Here is a 16,860-nt window from a genome sequence, read left to right on the forward strand (position 1 = left end):
CATAGCACCTATCAATGCCTGCCTATGCTCCCGGGAATGCTAAGGCACGCAAAACAAATCTTTAAAGACCCTGTCAAAAGCAGAGCGATAACTCCACGGGTGGAGAAAAAATATAAAGCACCGCCCACAGACCCTGCTTTTATCACATCACAACTGCCACCAGATTCAGTTGTAGTAGGGGCAGCTCGCAAGAGAGCCAACTCGCACACATCAGGTGACGCCCCACCTCCGGACAAAGAGAGCCGCAAGTTCGACGCAGCTGGCAAAAGGGTTGCTGTGCAAGCTGCAAACCAGTGGCGCATCGCGAACTCTCAGGCGCTCCTAGCGCGATATGACAGAGCCCATTGGGATGAGATACAGCATCTCATCGAGCATCTACCCAAAGAATTACAGAAACGGGCAAAACAAGTAGTCGAGGAGGGACAAAATATCTCGAATAACCAAATACGCTCCTCTATGGATGCAGCGGATACAGCTGCAAGAACAATAAATACCGCGGTAACCATAAGAAGGCACGCATGGTTGCGCACATCCGGGTTTAAACCCGAGATACAACAAGCAGTGCTCAATATGCCGTTCAACGAACAAAAATTGTTTGGACCTGATGTGGACACGGCAATTGAGAAATTGAAAAAGGACACTGACACAGCCAAGGCCATGGGCGCACTCTATTCCCCGCAGGGCAGAGGCACTTTTGGCACATTTCGCAGAACACCCTTCAGAGGGGGGTTTCGGGGTCAAGCCACACAAGCCAGCACCTCACAATCAACACCGTCTACCTACCAGGGACAGTACCAAAGGAGAGGGTTTCGGGGCCAGTACAGAAGGGGACAATTCCCTAGAAACCGGGGAAAATTTCAAGGTCCCAAAACCCCTACAACCAAACAGTGACTCATAAGTCACTCAACCCCTTCACACAACACCAGTGGGGGGGGAGACTAAGCCAATTTTACAAAGCTTGGGAGGAGATAACAACAGACACTTGGGTCTTAGCGATTATCCAGCATGGTTATTGCATAGAATTTCTCCAAATCCCTCCAAATGTCCCACCAAAAACACAAAACATGTCAAAACAGCATTTAGACCTTCTGGAATTAGAAGTTCAGGCATTACTGCAAAAGGACGCAATAGATTGTACCACGTACACAAAGGAACACAGGAGTTTACTCACTGTACTTTCTAATACCAAAAAAAGACAAAACACTGAGACCAATCTTAGATCTCAGAACACTAAACATCTACATCAAATCGGAACACTTTCACATGGTCACGCTACAAGACGTATTACCACCGCTAAAACAACAAGACTATATGACAACCTTAGATCTAAAAGACGCGTATTTCCACATACCGATACATCCCTCGCACAGGAAAGACCTAAGGTTCGTATTCAAGGGAATACATTACCAATTCAAAGTGTTGCCGTTAGATATAACAACCGCACCAAGAGTATTTACGAAATGCCTAGCAGTAGTAGCTGCACATATCAGAAGGCAGCAAATACACGTGTTCCCCTACCTAGACGATTGGCTAATCAAAACCAACTCCCTAACAAAGTGTTCACACCACACAGAGTATGTCATACAAACCCTCTACAAACTCGGTTTCTCCATCAACTATGCAAAATCACACATTCTGCCGTGCAAAACACAACAATACTTAGGAGCGACAATCGACACAACAAATGGGATAGCCACTCCAAGTCCACAAAGGGTTCAACATTTTTACAAGGTTATACAAGCCATGTATCCGACACAAAAAATACATGCAAAGATGGTATTAAAACTCCTAGGCATGATGTCTTCATGCATAGCCATTGTCCCAAACGCAAGACTGCACATGAGGCCCTTGCAACAGTGCGTAGCATCGCAATGGTCACAGGCACAGGGTCACCTTCTAGATCTGGTGTTGATAGACCGCCAAACTTACATCTCGCTTCTATGGTGGAACAGTATAAATTTAAACAAAGGGCGGCCTTTCCAAGACCCAGTGCCACAATACGTGATAACAACAGATGCTTCCATGACAGGGTGGGGAGCACACCTCAATCAACACAGCATCCAAGGACAATGGGACGTACATCAAACAAAGTTGCATATAAATCACCTCGAATTGTTAGCAGTGTTCCTAGCGTTGAAAGCATTTCAACCCATCATAACCCACAAATACGTTCTTGTCAAAACAGACAACATGACAACAATGTATTATCTAAACAAACAGGGGGGAACACACTCGACACAGCTGTGCCTCCTTGCACAAAAGATATGGCATTGGGCGATTCACAACCACATTCGCCTAATAGCACAGTTTATTCCAGGGATCCAGAATCAACTAGCAGACAACCTCTCTCGAGATCACCAACAAGTCCACGAATGGGAGATTCACCCCCAAATTCTAAACACTTACTTCCACCTTTGGGGAACACCTCAAATAGACCTATTTGCAACAAAGGAGAACGCAAAATGCCAAAACTTCGCATCCAGGTACCCACACAGGCAGTCTCAAGGCAATGCTCTATGGATGAATTGGTCAGGGATATTTGCATACGCTTTTCCCCCTCTCCCTCTCATTCCATATCTAGTAAACAAATTGAGTCAAAACAAACTCAAACTCATACTAATAGCACCAACATGGGCAAGACAACCCTGGTACACAACACTACTAGACCTGTCAGTAGTACCCCATGTCAAGCTACCCAACAGGCCAGATCTGCTAACACAACACAAACAACAGATCAGGCATCCAAACACAGCATTGCTGAATCTAGCAATCTGGCTCCTGAAATCCTAGAATTCGGACATTTAAACCTCACCCAAGAATGTATGGAGGTCATAAAACAGGCTAGAAGGCCATCCAATAGACACTGCTATGCAAGTAAATGGAAAAGATTTGTTTGCTACTGCCATAGTAATCAAGTTCAACCATTACATGCATCTCCAAAGGATGTAGTAGGATACTTACTACATTTGCAGAAATCAAATCTGGCCTTCTCTTCCATAAAGATACACCTCGCAGCAATTTCTGCATACCTGCAGATCACCCATTCAACTTCACTATTTAGGATACCTGTCATTAAAGCGTTTATGGAAGGCCTCAAAAGAATTATACCACCAAGAACACCACCTGTTCCTTCATGGAACCTCAACATCGTCTTAACAAGACTCATGGGTCCACCTTTCGAACCCATGCATTCTTGCGAAATGCAATTCTTAACGTGGAAGGTTGCATTTCTCATTGCCATTACATCTCTAAGAAGAGTAAGCGAAATTCAAGCGTTTACTATACAGGAACCTTTTATTCAAATACACAAAAATAAGGTAGTTCTAAGAACCAATCCTAAATTTTTACCAAAAGTTATTTCACCGTTCCACTTAAATCAAACAGTAGAACTACCAGTGTTCTTTCCACAGCCAGACTCAGTAGCTGAAAGGGCACTACATACATTAGACATCAGAAGAGCACTAATGTACTACATTGACAGAACAAAACTAATTAGGAAAACAAAACAACTGTTTATTGCATTTCAAAAACCTCATACAGGAAACCCAATATCAAAACAGGGTATAGCCAGATGGATAGTTAAGTGTATCCAAACCTGCTACCTTAAAGCAAAGAGAGAGCTGCCCATTACACCAAAGGCACACTCAACCAGAAAGAAAGGCGCTACCATGGCCTTCCTAGGAAATATTCCAATGAACGAAATATGTAAGGCGGCCACATGGTCTACGCCTCACACATTTACTAAGCACTACTGTGTAGACGTGCTATCCGCACAACAAGCCACAGTAGGTCAAGCCGTACTAAGAACTTTATTTCAAACTACTTCCACTCCTACAGGCTGAGCCACCGCTTTTGGGGAGATAACTGCTTACTAGTCTATGCACAGCATGTGTTTCTGCAGCTACACATGCCACCGAACTGAAAATGTCACTTACCCAGTGTACATCTGTTCGTGGCATTAGTCGCTGCAGATTCACATGCGCCCACCCGCCTCCCCGGGAGCCTGTAGCCGTATGGAAGTAATCTTCAACATTTGTACATTTGTAAATATATTACTTAAACTTTATTTTGTACATACTTATTCATTCCATTGCATGGGCACTATTACTAACATACACAACTCCTACCTCACCCTCTGCGGGGAAAACAATCGAAGATGGAGTCGATGCCCATGCGCAATGGAAACAAAGGAGGAGGAGTCCCTCGGTCTCGTGACTCGAAAAGACTTCTTCGAAGAAAAACAACTTGTAACACTCCGACCCAACGGCGGACTATGCACAGCATGTGAATCTGCAGCGACTAATGCCACGAACAGATGTACACTGGGTAAGTGACATTTTCATTTCTTAGTTTATTTTAAGAACCACAGGTTCAAGATTTACATGTAATTGCAGGTAGGTACTTTAGGAACTTTGAATTAGCAAAATAGCATATACAGTTTTCACATAAATCACATATAGCTATTTTAAAACTAGACAGTGCAATTTTCAACAGTTCCTGGGGGGAGTAAGAGTTTGTTAGTTTTTGCAGGTAAGTAAACCACCTACGGGGTTCAAGTTTGGGTCTAAGGTAGCCCACCGTTGGGGGTTCAGAGCAACCCCAAAGTTACCACATCAGCAGATCAGGGCCGGTCAGGTGCAGAGGTCAAAGTGGTGCCCAAAACGCATAGGCTTCAATGGAGAAGGGGGTACCCTGGTTCCAGTCTGCCAGCAGGTAAGTACCCGCGTCTTCGGAGGGCAGACCAGGGGGTTTTTGTAGGGCACCGGGGGGGGACACAAGTCCACACAGAAAGTACACCCTCAGCAGCGCGGGGCGGCCGGGTGCAGTGTGCAAACAAGCGTCGGGTTTGTAATTGAAATCAATGGGAGACCAAGGGGTCTCTTCAGCGATGCAGGCAAGGGGGGGGCTCCTCGGGGTAGCCACCACCTGGGCAAGGGAGAGGGCCTCCTGGGGGTCACTCCTGCACTGTAGTTCGGATCCTTCAGGTCCTGGGGGCTGCGGGTGCAGAGTCTTTACCAGGCGTCGGGATCTGAGGAACAGGCAGTCGTGGTCAGGGGGAGCCTCGGGATTCCCTCTGCAGGCGTCGCTGTGGGAGCTCGGGGGGGCAACTCTGGCTACTCACGGTCTCGCAGTCGCCGGGGAGTCCTCCCTGAAGTGATTGTTCTCCAAGTCGAGCCGGGGGCGTCGGGTGCAGAGTGTCAAGTCTCACGCTTCCGGCGGGAAACGCACGTTGTTTCAAAGTTGCTGCCTTGTTTCAACGTTGCAGTCTTTGGTGAACAGGGCCGCTGCCCTCGGGAGTTTCTTGGTCCTTCAAGAGCAGGGCAGTCCTCTGAGGATTCAGAGGTCGCTGGTCCCTGGGGAAAGTGTCGCTGGAGCAGTGTCTTTAGAAGTAGGGAGACAGGCCGGTAGAGCTGGGGCCAAAGCAGTTGGTGTCTCCGTCTTCTCTGCAGGGTTTTTCAGCTTAGCAGTCCTCTTCTTCTTAGGTTGCAGGAATCTGAGTTCCTAGGTTCTGGGGAGCCCTTAAATACTAAATTTAAGGGTGTGTTTAGGTCTGGGGGGTTAGTAGCCAATGGCTACTAGCCCTGTGGGTGGGTACACCCTCTTTTTGCCTCCTCCCACGGGGAGGGGGTCACATTCCTATCCCTATTGGGGGAACCCTCCATCTGCAAGATGGAGGATTTCTAAAAGTCAGAGTCACCTCAGCTCAGGACACCTTAGGGGCTGTCCTGACTGGCCAGTGACTCCTACTTGTTGTTCTCATTATCTCCCCCGGTCTTGCCGCCAAAAGTGGGGCTGTGGCCGGAGGGGGTGGGCAACTCCACTAGCTGGAGTGCCCTGTGGTGCTGTAACAAAGGGGGTGAGCCTTTGAGGCTCACCGCCAGGTGTTACAGTTCCTGCAGGGGGAGGTGATAAGCATCTCCACCCAGTGCAGGCTTTGTTACTAGCCACAGAGTGACAAAGGCACTCTCCCCATGTGGCCAGCAACATGTCTCGAGTTTGGCAGGCTGCAAAAACCAGTCAGCCTACACAGGTAGTTGGTTAAGGTTTCAGGGGGCACCTCTAAGGTGCCCTCTGGGGTGTATGTTACAATACAATGTACACTGGCATCAGTGTGCATTTATTGTGCTGAGAAGTTTGATACCAAACTTCCCAGTTTTCAGTGTAGCCATTATGGTGCTGTGGAGTTCGTGCATGACAGACTCCCAGACCATATACTCTTATGGCTACCCTGCACTTACAATGTCTAAGGTTTTGCTTAGACATTGTAGGGGCACAGTGCTCATGCACTGTTGCCCTCACCTATGGTATAGTGCACCCTGCCTTAGGGCTGTAAGGCCTGCTAGAGGGGTGTCTTATCTATACTGCATAGGCAGTGTGAGGTTGGCATGGCACCCTGAGGGGAGTGCCATGTCGACTTAATCGTTTTGTCCTCACCAGCACACACAAGCTGGTAAGCAGTGTGTCTGTGCTGAGTGAGGGGTCCCCAGGGAGGCATAAGATATGCTGCAGCCCTAAGAGACCTTCCCTGGCATCAGGGCCCTTGGTACCAGGGGTACCAGTTACAAGGGTCTTACCTGGATGCCAGGGTGTGCCAATTGTGAAAACAAAAGTACAGGTTAGGGAAAGAACACTGGTGCAGGGGCCTGGTTAGCAGGCCTCAGCACACTTTCAAATCAAAACTTAGCATCAGCAAAGGCAAAAAGTCAGGGGGTAACCATGCCAAGGAGGCATTTCCTTACACCAGGTACTTACCTCTGCTCTCCTGGTCACTGGGACACACTCTGGTACTCACCTCCTGGGGTTCCTAGTTCCTCTAGCTTCCCTCTAACGATTCCACATCCTTGGGTGGGGAACTGTTTCTTGCATTCCACTTGCTTAGTGTATGGTTTGGCCCTCCCCTAGGGCTTACACTATTTTCTATTGCTTTTTATGCTCCTTACTGATTATTAATGTGTAAATGGTAGTTTGTTTACTTACCTCCAGTTTGGGGGGAGGGAGGATAGGGGGAATGGGGTCTGCATAATAGTATTTTAGTGTTTGTTTTACCATAATAAAGTACCTTTATTTTTGTAAAATTGTGTGGTTCTTTCATGTGTGATAGTGCTGTGTGACTGTAGTGGTATTGCATAAGTGTTGCATGTTTCCTAGATATGTCTTGGCTGCTCGCCCACAGCTACCTCTAGAGAGCCAGGGCTTCCTAGACACTCTAGTCCGCACTAATAGGGGTTACCTGGACCTGGCATAAGGTGATGACACCAAAGTTGCTCACCACACATCAAGCCAGCTTTCTGCAAGGATAACTTTCTTGTTGAAATGCTTTCTAATTCCTAGGGTTCCGTCCAGTATCTCCCCATGCTCAGTAGCCTGTTAAAATCCGCTTCGGAGATCTTCAAAGACCCAGTGAAGGCCAGAGTGGTCGGTCTGAGGATAGATAAAAAGTATAAACCCTCCCCCTTGGACATGGATATGGGCCCAACTCCCATTGGACTGGTAGTGCACGGCTTAACGTAAGCAAACAAATGCCCAAGGTACTGGTATCAGCCCGCCGCCAGACAGGAGAGTAAGAAGATTGCCAGGCAAAAGGGTGGCACAGAGTAAGTCAGCCACTGGTGCGTTGCCAACTCTGTGGGCTTACTCTCCAGATATGAGAGGACCAGTAGAATGAGATGGTGGACCTGGTCCAGCACCTCCCAGTCCAGTATAATCCCTAGGTACGAGACTTAGTTTCTGAGGTCAAGAGCATCTCTAATACCACTATTGGGTGTGCCTTAGACACTGCTGACACCTCCGCAAGAGGAATCAAAACTAGTGTCCTCATTCAGCACCATGTGTGGCTTCATGTCTTGGGCTTTAAGCCGGACGTCCAGCAGCATCTAATGAAGTTGCTCTTCAGTGGGTAACATCTCTTTGGGCCACAAGTTGATCAGATGTTGGAAAAAAAAACATAAAAGACATGGACACCATTAAGGCAATGGGAGCTCCACAGACCCATCGCCCTCTGGTCCTTTCGTAGAACACAGTTTCGTGGCGGTGCCAATTCCACCTCTCCATTCGCTTTGACCTCCTTTCAGCGGTAGCAGCAACATCTGCAACCCTCCCGTTGGTACGCTACGCTTGAGTATAGGGATTACAACTCAAAGGGCAGAGGGGGTGAGGCTAAGGGAGCCGCTCCCACTAAACAGTGACACACTCTCTCTCCCGACCACACAACACCTGTCAGCGGAGGATTACAGGGCTTCCTCCCACAGTGGCAAAAGATCACATCAAATGAATGAGACACCCCCCTCCTGCAAACACTACCTCTCCCTAGAATGCCAGAGATTCCTGCAAGAGGAAGCACAGGTGCTTATCCTCAGAGGTGCTGTAGAGCCTCTGCCCCTACAACAGCACGGCTGGGGGGGGGTCTACTCCCTGTACTTTCTCATTCCAAAGTAGATGTGTCCTTCAAGCCCATCCTCGACATCAGGCCCCTCAACAAGTACATCCTCTCAGAGCACTTATACATGGTCACTCTCCAGAACGTTGCTCCTCTGTTGCAACAAGGCGACTTCATGACTTGCTCTAGACCTGAAGGATGCCTAGTTCCTCAGCCCAACCCGCCCTTCTCACCACCGCTATCCAAGGTTCGTGGTAACTGGACAGCATTTCCAGGTCAGAGTTCTGCCTTGCGGAGTCACTACGGCCCCCTGAGTCTTTACAAAATGCCTTTCCATGATAGCCGTTCTTTTACAGAGGAGCAGCATTTACTTTTTCCCTTACCTTGACAACTGGCTGATCAACAGTGCAAGCAGGCCCACACTCCGAGCACCTTTGATCCTTTGTATTGTCTCTTCTTCATTATCCGTGTGGTCAAGTCTCACAGTCATCCCCTTCAAATACAACCCTTCTATGGGGCACTTCTCAATTGTCAGGAAAGCTACCCAAGGCTTGGCACAGGTCTAAGCCTTCCAGCTTTTGCTGCCCCTTTGTTAGCCATATCACCAGTTAACGGTCAGAACAGTAATACATCTCCTTAGCATGATGGCCCTATGCATCGCCATTGTTCCACATGCATGATGGTATATGTGCAGGGCAGTGGTCAAGCGTGGGGTTACTGGGAAGTCCTTGAGATTATTTGGACCAGTACCCATCGTTCTCTGCAGTGGTGGAACTGCAACAACCTTTTGAATGGCAGGCCCTTTCTAGACCCATTCCCTCAGGTGAACAATACCTCAGGTGACTCCCTCACGTGGTGGGGGGCAATTCTGAAAGACATCCCCATTTAGGGCTTGTGGACACCCCTCCAAAGGCCTTCTGCATTAGTTACGTCAGACAACTAGCTGTCCAGTTAGCCTCCAAAGATTTCATCTGTTGGGTGCACCACAAGGTGGTCCTAATCAAAACAGACAACATGACTGCCATGTATTACCTCCGGAATCAAGAAGGCATCCACTCTCTCCAGTTGTCTCCATTAGTACAGAGCATTTGTTATCTGGTGATTCACCACAAAGTCAACTGGTGGCGGAGTACCTTTTGGAAGTAGACAACGATTTTGCAGACCCGCTGAGCATAATGTTGCAGCAAGTCCATGAGTGGGAACTCCACCTGCAAGTCAGACTCCTTTATGTCTGCCATTGGGGATTCCCCAACGTAGATCTGTTCTTAACCACCGAAAACAGCAAATCCCCAAGCTTCACCTCCAAGTTTCCACACCCACAGACCATGGGCAACGCATTATGGATGAATAGGTGAGGGATATTTGCCTATGCTTTTCATCCTGTACTACTACTTTTGTACGTGGTTCGGAGGCTGCTGCAAACATCTCTCACCCTCGTCCTGGTGGTTCCCACATGGGTCAGTCAGTCTTGGTTCGCAACCCTCATTGAGTTATATGTGGTTCCTCACGAGGTGCTCAACTTACCAGAACTTCTCACTCAACACCAGGGCTGAATTGCGCACCCTAACCCCAGGCACTTAACCTTGTAATTTGGCTCCTGAGATCCTAGAATTTGGTCACCCCAACTTACCTTTGGAACGTATGTCCATCCTCAAAGAGGCTCACTGTCCCACTACATGTGCCTGCTATGCTGGGAAAGATTTGTTAGTTACTGTCTACCTAAAAGCGTTCTTCCACTTAATGCAGCAGTACAAGACATTGTTTGCAAACTGGTTTATTTACAACATGCAGGTCTCTATTATACTTCATTTGTCTTTATTTGGCTGCCATCGCAGCTTACTTACAAAATGTCAAACACTCAATTGAGCTGCTGATGTTCCACATACCATCCATACTCTGTAGCAGGAAGGGCCCTCCAAACTAGACATCAAAAGGGCCCTCATGTACTATGTCGATAGGAAAAAATATTTTGTTACACAATATAACTTTTTGTTGCATACACTACACCACACCAAGTTAGTGCCATTTTAGAGGCTGCAGTTGCTCGTTAACAAGGCAAATGTATATAATCTCGGTATGCCAAGGCCAAAGGGAATCACCCTGTTCCACCAAGATGCATCCTACATGCAAGAAATCAGCCTGCATGACTTTTCTGGGTAATATCCCAATAGCTGATATCTGAAAAGCAGCTTTGTGGTCCACCCCACACACATTCACTAGACACTATTGTGTGGATGTTCTGGAATACCAACTAGCCCATGTCGACCAGGCTGTACTACAAACACTCTCTTTTAATCTTCTGCAACATCCTCTGGCTAATCACTGCTTAATAGAGAACTGCTTTACTGTCTATGCAGAGCTTGTGTATCTGCTGCTATACATCCTATGAACTGAATGTTATTTACCCTGTACTCTTAGCATCTGTTTGTGGCATGTAGTGCTGCAGACTCGCATGTGCCCGCCCTCCTCCCTGGAAGCCTTCGGCTGGTGTAGTTGCTTTTCCTGTAATTTCTGTATTTATTTATTTGCTTGGCCCCGTCTTTCATTTATATGCTCCATTTCTATCTTTATCTGCCATGAGGGGAAGTAATCTAACAATGGAGCCAATGCCCAAGCGTATTACCAACTGTAGGAGTCACTATACCTCGTGGCCCAAAATAATTCTTCAGAGCACAAGTTGCACATGTCCAAACCCAACACTAGGTGGTAGTAGACTGCAGAGCTTGTAAATCTACAGCACTGTATCCCAAAGAACAGATGCTTACAGTGTAAGTAACATTTTAATTTCCTAATTTGTATTCAAGACAATAATCCAGTGTATTCATTATTGTGGTTATCGCCATAAAGAGCATTTCCAGGAAAATGGTCTACCTTCCAATTCTTGGTTTATGTTTCCTTGGATTCCAACGTGGACTTTCCTCCCAAATTTAGTACCAAAGGAGATGTAATTTCCGATTTTCAATTTTTGAAGGGTAGCTCTAACTTTCTCAAACCATTGGGGCCACAATTACATCCATTAGTTTTTCTTGCTGCATAATAAGTCAATTTTGACTTGCTCTTCAGACACACCTCCTGGATTTCATTCAGTGCATTAATCAGTAGAGCTTGTGTCTCAGTTTGGCTGTTCGGTGTGCCTGCTCCCACTCCGGCTTACAATATGCATAGGGCGTTGAATTGAAGTTTCATTTAATCTTTAGGGGGCTTTTATTCTCCTAATGCAAGATGAAGAGCCCAACACTTAAGTGCTAATATTGATTAGAGAAGGGCAACATCATCTTTCTTTACAAGAAGAAGTAGAGCCTTGGACATCTCTCTTGCACCTCACACTAATTTCTCTATACCATGTTGCTGGAGGCCTCCTAATTGAAACAGATGTTCACCAATTCCCCACACTCTTTTCTTTAGCTTTTCCTACTGGCTCTTTCCTGCTTATAGCATGATGCACGGAAGTAGTCATGTAGGGCCCGCAAGTGGTGTCAGTACTCTTAATGTTAAATTTACAGCAGTCACCTCTGCCTCCAGTAAACAGGCCTGCCTCTGCAAGCCCCCAGGGAATGAAGAGTTACACCTGCTCATTTCTATCTGGCCACGCCCACCTGCAGACCCTTTCAGTGGGACACAACCATGGTTACAGTGCAGCAAGTTCCACCATCGCCTGGCACCTTGCAGTGCACATATTATTCCGGCTGCCCCACGGTACACATGCAGGGTGGCCATTAGTTTGCCACAATCGGCTGATTGTGTCTTCTATGTCGGGCCTAAAGAAGGGCAGAACTGAACATGCCACCACTGGCCAGAAGGAGGTGCCCCACCATTAGTTGACTCTTAATGGGCTGTTGTATTAGTTTTCTTTTAGTGGCCAGTCACAGCCCACTTTCGCAGGGCAGTGTCCTGCACTCAAGTCCACACAACTTACATCTCCATGCTTCAAGACTCTAGTGAGGCCTAGCTGGCCACAGTTAAAGGATAGTCTACCTGATCAACTATCTTTGTTCAAGTCATCTGTTGTAATGGGTTTTCTAAAGAGCTGACCTACATGTTTCTGCCGAAGCCATTTATGATACCCCTTAAGGACCCCAATCAGGTCTCACATTCCTGAAATGCTCTCCATTCAAGCCTATGCACAGATATCCTCTCCTACTATTTGCATTGAAAACATTGCTTCTCATAGGCATAATGTCAGTGTGAGTGAGCGGCAAGTACTCTGTCCATCAACCTTGTGCTACCTTCTTTCTGTACAGGCTTTTGCTAAGGACCACAGCGACTTTCCTCCTGAAAGTTGTCACACTTTACCATATCAGACAATCAATTGAACTACCAGGTTTCTTTGCCCCTCTTTATTCATAAAGATGGAAGAGAGACTTAAATTGCCTATACCCAAAGAGAGCTGTGACTTTTACATAGATGGGACCAAATACATTTGGATGAACGGTCCACTGTTTTTGGGGTTTTCTGGGGTGAAAAAAGGAGCTGTGCAGAAATGGACCATCAACAGCTTCCAGAAGGCCAGTGGGCTCATTACACCAGAATAAAAGCTGCTACCACTGCACTGGTGTACGGTGTGCCTGTCTTCCATATCGACCAGACTGCAGCATTGTTGTAAGTTCACACATTCACAAGGCATTATTGTCTGGATTGTCTGGATTGTCAGGTTTGGCAGAAAGGTCACTTTGTGTTACCTGTGGTTCAGAGTACACCAAGACCACTTTCAGTTTGTCGTGCTTCCTTCAGCTTTTTCTCAGACCTTCGGCTGTTCACAAATGTAATGGCTTTGGCGAGTGCCCATCATCGGTGCAAATATTCCTGTACCTCAGCGACTGGCTCCTGAAAGCTAATTCAGTAGAATCAGTTGTGGAACACCTCTCAGTGACAGCCGCGCTCCTGGCGTCACTGGGATTTACTATCAATGAGCCAAAGTCACACCTCAGCCCCACACAAATAATCCTATTTATTGGGGCAATCCTGAACACTGTGGTGTTCAAGGATTCTCCTCTGCCACAGTGGGGCCAGAACATTTGGGATATGATACCCTGACTGCATTCCGGGCTCTGTCTGGATTGCTCTGAGTCTTCTTTGTCTCCTGACCTCATGCATCCTCTTCATCCCGAGCGTCAGGTGCCACATGCTGGCGCAACAGAGGGACCTAAAAATCCCAATAGGGGCAGCGTCGGAATTGCTTCTCCGACTCAATTCAGATCTCGAAGAAGCTGCACTGGATATGCATTGTTGGCTGATGAACGAGCTCGATATGCAGCAGGCCACTCTCTCTTCCCCATCTAGGGGAATAGATGTGAATATTCTGATCAAGCTCCATCTGAAACATTATAGAAAATTTGTAGTCAATATTAGTACACAGCGTTCCTATATGTTGTGCTATGGTGGACCAGTGACACATTTTAAAATCTGCTAATTCAAGGCTGGCAATTTAATGTTATTACCTCTTATTAATTTCTGCTTCCAGTTGTTCAAGATAAGTATTGGGACTATAAAAGGGGATGGTTCTGAACAGGTTAAGTAATTCAAGCTGAATGGTCATTTTGATAATATTACAGAGTCCCATTAGAGAAAAGACTGCTCCAATTGCAGAACGTTCGTAAAACGTTTTTCATATTGTCCAAAACCATATGAAATACTAATGGCTAGTAGTTTAGGAAAGATTTTGGCATTTGTGTTTATTAAAGAAATTGGGTGGTAAAGTCAATGCTCATCAGTTGGTTTGTCTCTTTTTCCTTAAGACTTCTGTGTTAATGTCATTCCACAAGTTTGGAGTACTAGACCCTCCATCAGTTTCCTGTGCAACAAGAACTACAATGAAATATTAATAACAATTGAAAGGGATAGGGTTAGGCACTGCTGCTTTACCACTGGGAAGTAAGAGAATTGCCTGTCTAATGTTAGAAAGTGTAACTGCCATTTCTAACATCAGTGTTTGTCTGTTAAAGCTAGGATAACTTTGTTGTGTGTGTGTGTGTGTGGGCATGTGTAGCTGCAGATACAAATGCTATGCACAGGTCCTGCCATCTAGTGTTGGGCCCGGAGTGTTACAAGTTGTTTTTCTTCAAATAAGTCTTTTCAAGTCACAGGACCGAGTGACTCCTCCTTTTCGGCTCCATTGCACATGGGCATCGACTCCATCTTAGATTGTTTCCTTTCCGACATCAGGTTCGAATGCGTTCCTCTTCACTCTGCTTGTTCGAGTCGGAAAAATCTTGCAAATCCTCTAAATTTGTCGGAATTGTTTTCGATCGTATCATCCATCATCGACAGCACGGTACCGGCGGATACAGATCTTTAATTGCCCTTCAGGGCACCCTTGCCCAACATGGGCCTGGTCGGCCCGACCAAAGGTTTTGTCGTAGCCTCATGGACTGAACCCCATTTAGATTCTTCCCTCGTTGCCACGCCAAGTATCCCTACACGGATCAACATCTGGTTTGTAACCTGTGTTTATCTCCGGATCATCGAGAGGATACCTGCGAAGCCTGTAGATCCTTCCACTCCAAAAAGACTCTAAGAGACCGAAGAGCGTCGAGATTAGAGATGGCGTCCAGAAGCACCAAACCCCTCAACGCAGAACAGGAGATGATCCACACCGCCGTCTCCGTTCAGGGGTCCGATTCCAAACAAGAGTCTGACATCGACCGACCAATAACAGCAGGCCAGCATGTGACGCTTGCCCTGACCCAATCCAACCCCAAATACAAGGCCTCGGGGACACCACTGCCGGAAGGCCATGGCTCCACCTGTAAGAAAGCTACCGGTGACCATGCAACATCTTGAGCACCGAAATGTGCTACACCACCAACAAAGCCTTCGGACTCGAGCCGAGGCACAGGCTCCGAAATTATAAGTTACTGACCCATCGAGTCGGAACCCCGAAAGTCACTTTCCGAGCTGAAGCCAACAAGTAATCTGGGCCCATCAGTGCCGCAAAAAACGGCTTTGGAGCCGAAAAAGCATCCTTACACAGATGAGCATGGACTTTCAAAACAATTAAAAGAAAGCCATAGATTTGATGAGGAATTGGCACAAATGGAGGATTTCGATGAAGGACAGGCCAGGATACAAATCCACAAAGACACTGGCAAGATCCTCACAGCACCTCCTCTGAGAACAAAGAGGAAATTGGCCTTCCATGGACGTTTGGACACTGACCAGCCAATGGCTAAAGTGCCAAAAACAAGAGAAAAATCTCCGCCTCCCCAGTTTTCACCTCAACAGTCTCCTCCTCATTCTCCCCAACTGTCTCCCCGCCTGCTACACCCAGTGCACAGTCTCCATCACACACTATGCAGTCACAACATGACACAGATCCATGGGATCTATATGATGAACCAGTCTCAGACAATAGTCCAGAGTGCTATCCATCAAAGCCATCACCACCTGAGGATAGCACCTCATATACACAGGTTCTAGCCAGGGCAGCAGCATTTCACAATGTGACCATGCACACCGAACCTCTGGAGGACGACTTCTTATTCAACACATTGTCCGCAGCTCACGCCACATAACAAAGTCTACCCATGCTTCCTGGTATGCTAAAACATGCGCAGCAAATCTTCCAAGAACCAATTAAGGGAAGGGCTATAACTCCAAGGGTAGAAAAAAACTATAAGCCACCACCCTCAGACGCCATTTTTATTACACAACAGCTGCCCCCAGATTCCGTAGTGGTCAGCGCAGCAAGGAAAAGGGCTAATTCACAGTCCTCTGGAGATGCACTCCCTCCAGATAAAGAAAGCAAGAAATTCAATGCTGCAGGGAAAAGGGTGGCGTCACAGGCAGCCAATCAGTGGCGTATAGCCAATTCGCAGGCCCTACTAGCCAGATACGACAGGGCTCACTGGGATGAGATAAAGGACATTATTCAGTATCTCCCCAAGAACCAACAGAAGAGAACCCAGCAGGTAGTAGAGGGAGGGACAGGCAATCACAAATAATCAAATAAGGTCGGCGCTAGACTCTGCAGATACAGCCGCAACAACTATTAATACGGCTGTCACCATTAGGCAACATGCACGGCTCAGGTCATCAGGATTTAAACCTGAAATCCAGCAGGCTGTCCTCAACATGCCTTTCAACCAACAGCAATTATTTGTCACACAGGTTGACACAGCCATAGACAAAATGAAAAAAGATGCTGACACTGCCAAAGCGATGGGTGCGCTTTATTCATCCCAATACAGAGGCTCATTTCGAAAGCCTCAATATAGGGGAGGCTTCAGACCCCAACCATCCGAGCCATCTACCTCACAAGCCAAGCCCTTTTACTAGACGCAATACCAGAGAGGGGGGTTCGGGGATCCTACAGAGGACAATTCCCCAGATCTAGAGGAAATATCAATCCTCAAAACAACCCACTAATACCAAACACTGACTTTACCACCATCTTCCCTCACCACCCTTCCCCTGTGGGAGGAAGACTGCAAATGTTCCATGCCCACTGGTTACCCATCACAACAGACAACTGGGTACTATCCATC

The 16,860-nt window shown here is 47.0% G+C and overlaps 1 protein-coding gene across 1 annotated transcript in view; it reads left to right on the plus strand.

Annotated features, from left to right (window-relative positions):
• Window positions 1-16,860, plus strand: part of DIP2A (disco interacting protein 2 homolog A) — a 637,392-nt gene that overhangs the window by 424,191 nt on the left and 196,341 nt on the right. The gene's annotated exons all lie outside the window — the stretch shown is intronic.

This window comes from Pleurodeles waltl, chromosome 3_1 (genome assembly GCF_031143425.1).
Source record: "Pleurodeles waltl isolate 20211129_DDA chromosome 3_1, aPleWal1.hap1.20221129, whole genome shotgun sequence".
In the NCBI taxonomy this organism is placed as follows: domain Eukaryota; kingdom Metazoa; phylum Chordata; class Amphibia; order Caudata; family Salamandridae; genus Pleurodeles; species Pleurodeles waltl.